Here is a 7,799-nt window from a genome sequence, read left to right on the forward strand (position 1 = left end):
AGCCTTTTCCGCAAGGGTGTCTTTAAAACACTTTTTTGGGGATGTAATTAAATCTATGACATTTCTTCCATTAACAATACATATAACACACATACACATGCATGTGTATTTTATTTACTAACTTAGAATGTACATCATTAAGAGCTCTTGGTATAGAAGGATGAGGAGAAATTTTTTAGGCAGACAAGAAGAGAGTCCAAAGAGAGGAAACAGTATGTGCAAAAGCATGCAGACTTCAAAAGCCTGTGCATTATTGGAGGTACTGTAACATAATTCAATGTGGAAAGAGAATCAGGCATGGCATAAGATGAAAATAAAAGATAAGACAAGCAAGGATAAAGTGCAAAGTATCTCGAATGTCAGTCAGGTACTTTGTTTACTCAGAGACTAGACCATAACTGATGGAGATTACACTTGGCATGTCAACCCTCTCTTAACTGTTTAAACGCTATAACTGGAACAGCTAGTGCCCGATGGAATACTAATTGATATTCTGTGAGTGTGGAGTTGCACTGGCATTCACTGTAGGTGTTGAGTGTGTGTACTACTCACATCTCAAGCTTTACAGCTTTATGAGAGAAAAAAACATGTTAGAATGAAACCAAAATCCCCTGAATATCAATTATTTTACTCCTTAATAACCTACAGCACAGGATCAACCTTCAATAAGTCGCAGTGGTTCTTAACACTGACAGGAGATTATATTTAACTGGAGAACTTTCAAAAAGCATGCCATGCTTGAGATCCTCCCCAGACCAATTAGAATATGTAGGGGTGGAGCCTAGTCATCTAAATTTTTGAAAGCTCTCCAGGTAACTTTAATTTGCAGCTAGAATTGAGAACTATATTAAGAAAAATACTCCACAAAAAATAAATTCCCACCTGCTACTCTAGCTTTAATTTTATGACAGTGTTTTCATGCAGCATTATAAAATTCAAAAGTTAATTTTTAAAAACATTTAAAAGTATGTGTGCGGCCATTTGAATTCTTTTGCTAAACTACCAACAATATCGCCTGAGGGACTATGGGGGTGGTGAAGGGAGTCTGAAACAGTATGCTTGGGGGTCAATGTCAGGACCTGCAGGCAGCCAATCTGTGCTGGAAATGTTCAGAGTGGGCTTTTTCACATTTTAGAGTCTCATCTTCTGAGTGTGCTGCCTGAGGCTATCGTTCTCTTTATATCTTGCAGATCTGTCTGGCAAAAAAGCTACATGCATCAACAGGTTTTGCTAAGGGTCTTATGATTAATTGGATGGCCTTTTAGCTGGACAGTTTCTGAGGACAAGATTTTTGCTATTTTGGCTCAGGAAGCCATAAGGATTAGTTGTGTAAAAATATTTAACATTACAACAGCTAATAAGCCATCCATTGCCTTAAAATATACAGCATCCAGGATTTTAATTTTAGTTATGTCCAAATATTATATGGGTTTGCAATCAATTATTTCTTATTTTCTGTACTGTTTGATCCTGAACATAGAACGGCAAGAAGAGGGTCATGTAATGATTTATACAAGAAATATTTATAGACCTTACTATATATCAAGAACAGTGCTAAGTGATGAGATTAGAAAACAGCATGTATCCAAACTCAAGGTGCTCTCATTCTACCAAAATGGCATAATAACTCTACACCAAGTCATAAAAGTTCCGCAAGAAAGGTACATGAAAAAGAAGTAAATCCAGGGTATGTCATGATCACTTATAGTGAGAGAGATTAGAGCCATGTCTTCAAGGGCCATAAATACCAGGATAGAAAGTTCAAAAGAAACTCTCTAAACAAAGCAGAGTCATTTTTTTTTTTGCATATGAAAATGATAAGATCTGAGGTTCAAGAAGATTATAAGCCTAACTGCAATATATAGGATTGGAAAGAGAAGAGGCAAGATGAGTCATGAGTTTTATTAAATTGTTAAAATAAGAAGTAATGGTGACTTGGGCAAGGGAACTGGAAGGATCGAAAGGAAGAGACAGATGCTAGAATGATTACAGAGATAAAGTGTAATGGACTTAGCATATATTTTCAAATTGAGACTACTAAACAGATTGTGGGACTAATAGCATTCATCTATCCGTCAAATTATTAAACAAATCTTTATTAAATGGCTATTACACATCAAGCATTGTGTTGGGTTCTGGAAGTACAGTAATGAATTTAGCAATGAATGGTCCTTGCCTTCATATAGCTTCATCTACTGAGACAGACAATAAGTAAAAGATACAAATAATTAACAGAGTGCTGCAAAGGAAGTTTGGAGATGCCAAAAGAGAACAACAGGTATTAGTGATGACCGGGATGATAGACAGCACTACTTTATATTGGGCATTAAGTGAAGACCTCTCTAAGGAAATATTATATTGAAGATCTAAAGGAGATATCAGAAAAAGCAAGCACTGAAGAATAAGGAAAACCCAATGCAAAGGCTCTGAAGTGGGACAATCAGTATATTTATCTGTTTGAAGAAGAGAGAGCTGCTAGTATGTTAACTGATGCTGAGAAGCTGAATAAGATGAAAATGGTAAGTCGACCATTAGTTTTAGAAGCACAGATGCTATTGCTGACCTTGATGAAAGCAGTTCCAGTTGAAGGAGGAAAAAACAAAATTGCTGTGAACTGAAAAGTGAGTGGGAAAAAACAAGGGAAGTGGGTACAGTATGTTTAGTAGAGAAAAGAAATGAGGGAGTAGCTAGCTAGAGGGCGATATGGAACAGGGCAAGTTGCAGTTTGTTAAAGTGGTGTAAGAATTTAGATCTCATCTGTATGTAGAACTGGTAGCGAGGGAGAGATTGGTGCGCACGAGAAAATAAATCTGGGAGTAAGGATGATACATCCTAGAACCTCTGCTTCATGCTCACCTTGCATCTGAGTTGGATAAATGACTCAAGGCTGATTCTTTCCCAAGTTGGGTTCTATTTGAGGGAGAAGATAAAATAAGGACCAGAAGGACATTGTAGAATGTTGAGGGAAGGAAAGATACTGAGCAGAACGGAGGAAGAGAAGGCTGAAGGAAAACTGAGATCTTACTCACCAAACTGTCTGTTGCCTAAATTCTAGTGTAGCTTCCTGTCAGCCCTGCCCCAAATTTTAGAATACAGACTGCTTAATTTGATGTAACCAAATAGTAAATGACGAGGTGGGAAGCACACTCAGTCTCTTTCTCTACCTTCAAAAGCCAGTGTAGTGGCCCCAGAATGTTATTTCATCATTCAGGACAATTTATAAAATCTATTAGGGAACCACCAATCTTTTATTTTGTCAACCATGGACATTTTAAAAATCTCACAATGTACAGCCACCATCTCATAGAAGAAAGACTACTTTAGGACCAAAGAATAGTAATAACATATCAAGATTAATAACAAATCTAGTTTCATAGAAAACCTCTCCGCACTGTCTTATTTTATTTTATAAGTCTCCCATGGATTGGTGAAAATACCATCCCAAGGTTGTGTCAGTACAGAAAGTAGTGTTAGTGTATCACCAGATGGAATGACTTATAAAATCTTTTCCAATTCAAACTGTATGATTCAGTCAACGGTAACCAAAAAGCATCACATTTGAAGTCAAACAGATCCCTTTTCATGTTCTATTCAATGATCTCATAACTTTTCCCAAGTCCCCTCTGCAGTTCATTCGGCCTTAAGGATGTAAAGCTACCCTCTGCCATTCACATCAGTTTCAAAGGCCTCTTCTCTCAAGTCTTCAGACAGCCCAGAGCATTTACAAATAAACATCTCTCTCTCAGCACAATAGATAATAGCAGGCTCCACTGTTTTCGGTCAGCTTGAATGTTGATTAAGACCTCAGTAATCACACTGCACTAACAAATCCAAAATCAAAAACAAAGATTAATCTTCAGAGAACACAAAGAAAGAACTGAAAGAAAAAAAAAAAAAACAAAGCTGCCTTGCCAAAAGTAAAAGATGAAAGAAAGCTCACTGGTGAGCTTATTTGGATATTTTCATTTCTAAAGTGTTCAAGTATCCTAGTATTTTTTTAGCACTCTAAAAGAGACATATTAAAATATATCAAATAGGATATTTAAAAAGATGACTTATTACAGGTGAACTCAAAATACCAGAATTGTTACTTGCTTAATAAGAGCTCTGATCTGTGGGCATGTGCCTGATGACACCTTTCTAATTCCACCAGCGAGGGCCTGAAGTAAAGTTTCTTCAAGGCAGGGTCTGCTTTATTGAATTCCCTGCCTGTCTCAATTCTATATATTTCCAATTAGCTGACCTTCAAAGCTGACGGTGGTAGAAGAGAATTGTTTTCTGACAAGCTAACATTTTAAGGCTAATGGTTTTTTAATAAGCAATTGAGTTTGCAGCATTCAGCTCTTGTTATGTTTTATTGGTTTTGGTGCTTTAATTTGCTATGCGTATTTTGGCACAACTCCATGGCAGGTGTAATTTTTAAACTAGAATCAATAAGATTCACTGTGATGTATGATATGAGTATTCCAAGCTTAGCTTCCAAAACAAAACACTAGGCTTGGTTCTTCCCAGAGCCCTGCAAAGAAAATGTGTTGATTCCTTAGGGCTTTCCCCACTGCAGCTTTTTGAAATCTTGTTCACACTCCTTGAATGTCCAAATCTGCCCTTCCTTAAACAGCTCTCACGGAGAACTTATGACCTTATCTCTTTATTCTTGAGATGAAGTTCATCTAACAGGAGAGCCTAAGTACAGCTCGTTTTTCTCTTCAAAAATCTCTCTAGTGCTTTCTTCAGTATTGCCAATTAATAGGGACTTAATATATCTTTGTTAAGTGCTAGCTGAAGGAACTTGAAGTCTTCCTTCTCTGACTAAAAGGAAAAGAAACTCCTCCTTTCTAAGACAAACACTTCTTAATAATATAGAATTTATCTGATTCTACTCCCTTCTGCCTTCTTCAAGATCTTGCTTTATCATACATTCCTTCTTAGTCTGAGTGTCTTTGATCTCAATTTCTCCAATGGTCGCTTAGTGGCTTCCTATAAACAGAGAGATGTCTCGATTTTGTTAAGCTGTAGTGTGAGGGAAGAAGAGAGTGGTAATTGGGACAGGGCACATGTAGGGGTATATTATGTTGGGTGGTAATGTTCTCATGTACTCATTTTGTGTACTTTCTATATCTGTGTTCTATATATTAAGAAAAGGCGAGGAGAGGAGAAGGGTAAGGAAGGGAGTGAGGAGGGGAGGGGAGAGGAGGGAAGGAGAGGACAGGAAAGGACAGGAGAGGAGAGGGCAGGAGAGAGGAGAGAGTTGAGGAAACCACCTCAAGGGCAAGAACATAATTAGAAATATTGATAACAGACTTGAGAATATGGACAACTCTAATGAATTGGTAGCAAATTCTTTCACAACTCAGCTAAACTTCAACACTTTATTTTAAACAAAATTGAAGAATGATTTGCAGTTGTCATATAATTATATATAATATATAACTTTTGGTGTATAATACATAAAGTATATTATTTTGAATACGTAACTCACAAAGAATTTAAAGAATTGAGTGAAATTGCTATAAGAGAAAAACATCTCCATCCATTATCATATATTTATGTATGAGAAAATGTCTCTTTGGCACTTTCATCCATAAAAACAAAAAATAAAGACAGAATTGATACTGAACTCTGTCTCATTCTAGCAATTAATAAAATCATGTATGTTTATAAGAATGAATGGGAGGTGTAGAAACAATTCCATGCATCTCATTAAAAAATGCATTGTCATCTACAGCCATGCTACCCTGAACAAGCCCGATCCCATCTGATCTCGGAAGCTAAGCAGGGTCAGGCCTGGTTAGTACTTGGATGGGAGACCACCTAGGAAGACCAGGTGCTGTAGGCGTAAAAATTTTAAAAAATAAGGGATTGTAAACTGACAAGTTCCATACAATCTGTGAGGTCAACCAAGGGTTGCCTCACCTAAAAAAAAAAATGCATTGTCAAATAAATGTTAACATTTTATGATCAGTAATTATTTTCCAAAAAAATTTAATACCTTATTTTCAATCCATTATACATTGCTATTCATTGCAATGCTAATTCAGATCAGAAGAAATTTAACACTTACCTTACGGTCACTTGATATTAAAAAAATCAGTGTTTATATGGTTTTCTGAGGTTAATAATAGAGTGAACTATAAAATGGCTTTTAAGCATTAGAATACAATGGCCTGCCATGGATGAACCTTACAAATATAATGAAGAAAGGGAAAAAAGCAAGTCACAAAGGCTATATGCTGTATGATTCTCTTCATATAAAGTTCAAACAGGCAAAACTAATCTATATCAGCCATCGACAAACCTTTTCTGTAAAGGAAAAGATAGTAGATATTTTAGATCTTGTGAGCCATAAGGTCTCTACCTCAACGACTCAAATCAGGCATTGTGACATGAAAACCACCAGAGAGTACAAAGTCGAGGGGGCATGACTATGTTTCAATAAAACTGTTTACCAAAAAAAAAAAAAAGAAAAGAAAAGAAAAGAAAAGGTCGGATTCCACATGTGAGCTATAGTATGGAAACCCCTGATCTATATTGCTTAGAGGTGCACACATATATGTAGCACCATAATAAAGCTATGATTACCTCTGCGGGAGAAGCAATGCTACGAATGGTCAGGTGTAGGGTGACAGTAATTTGTTTTTTTGACCTCAGTTAGTTATTACAATGTCGTTCACTATACAAATATTTACTAAACTTTACATATGTTTTATGTCTTTTTCTGCGTATTATATTTTAAAATAGAATTCTATAATAATTCCAAATTAGTAGTTGATAGATGGTCACGGGGATGAGGAACACGGCATAGGGAATGCAGTCAGCAGTAATGGAATGGCTAGGTGGAGAGCCAGAGGAGAGAAAGAGCAATCAGGGGGATCATCCTATAAACTATATAAATGTCTAACCAATGTACTGTACACTTGAAACTGATCAAATTTAAAAAAGAATAAACCCAAATAAAGGGGAAAAATTATAAAATAATTCTTCCACTTTATTGCATTTTGTTAAATGACACGCTACAAAATTATATTCACTTACTTTTATGCCAATAATAAAAACATTCCTTTCTTTACACACTCAACAAAGCATGTTGCTAGTTGCTTGACCTCAAAAATCACAATTCCAGGAAATTAGCCCAAGAAACTAATTGCACAAGAGAAAAACTGAATGCACAAGGAAATTTTCCCCATTGTTACTTGTTCTGGTAAAATCTTAGAAATACCCTAAGTAGCCATCAATGAAACGTTTGTGAAATAAATTATGGAAGATTATATTGCCATTAAAAGTGATAATGCAAATCTATATTTATTGGCATGTGGACATACCATGAAATGAAAATAAGCGGGTTACAAAATAATATACAGTATAATTCTATATGTATAATAGTTTATGCATATACATTTATAGAAAATATTCCGTAAAGTTCTGTTTGTGATTATCTAAACTCAAGGATTGGAATCAAAACTGTGATACAGCTTCCAGCCTGTACAGGAGCTTCTTCTTCTACAGATATATTTCTTCTTCAGTCTAATATAGTCAAAGGCAAGTATTCAGGGAGCTACAATGATTTGGTCATTTCTATATCATGAATCAAAATACTGCACAGTATTTGGTCAAGAGGACCCTGCCAGAGGAATGTTCTGATTTATTAAACTTGTCTCCCTAAGAATGATAAAGTAGCTGAATCGATCATTTTAGACACTCTCTTCTTTGCCTGGATCTTAGGAAATAAGCCAGTAAGACATAAGGTCCTCACATGTGATGTGGCAGCCTTAAGGAAAGGAGCCAGTGGAAGGCTGATTCTA

At 36.0% G+C, this 7,799-nt stretch overlaps 1 non-coding gene across 1 annotated transcript; it reads left to right on the top strand.

The window, feature by feature from the left end:
* The first annotated feature begins 5,717 nt into the window (after nucleotides 1–5,717).
* Nucleotides 5,718–5,836, top strand: LOC111731323. The gene has a single exon (XR_002777082.1). It is a non-coding gene; the product is annotated as a 5S ribosomal RNA (ribosomal RNA).
* The last annotated feature ends 1,963 nt before the right edge of the window (nucleotides 5,837–7,799 follow it).

Source organism: Pteropus vampyrus, unplaced genomic scaffold (genome assembly GCF_000151845.1).
Source record: "Pteropus vampyrus isolate Shadow unplaced genomic scaffold, Pvam_2.0 Scaffold362, whole genome shotgun sequence".
NCBI lineage: Eukaryota > Metazoa > Chordata > Mammalia > Chiroptera > Pteropodidae > Pteropus > Pteropus vampyrus.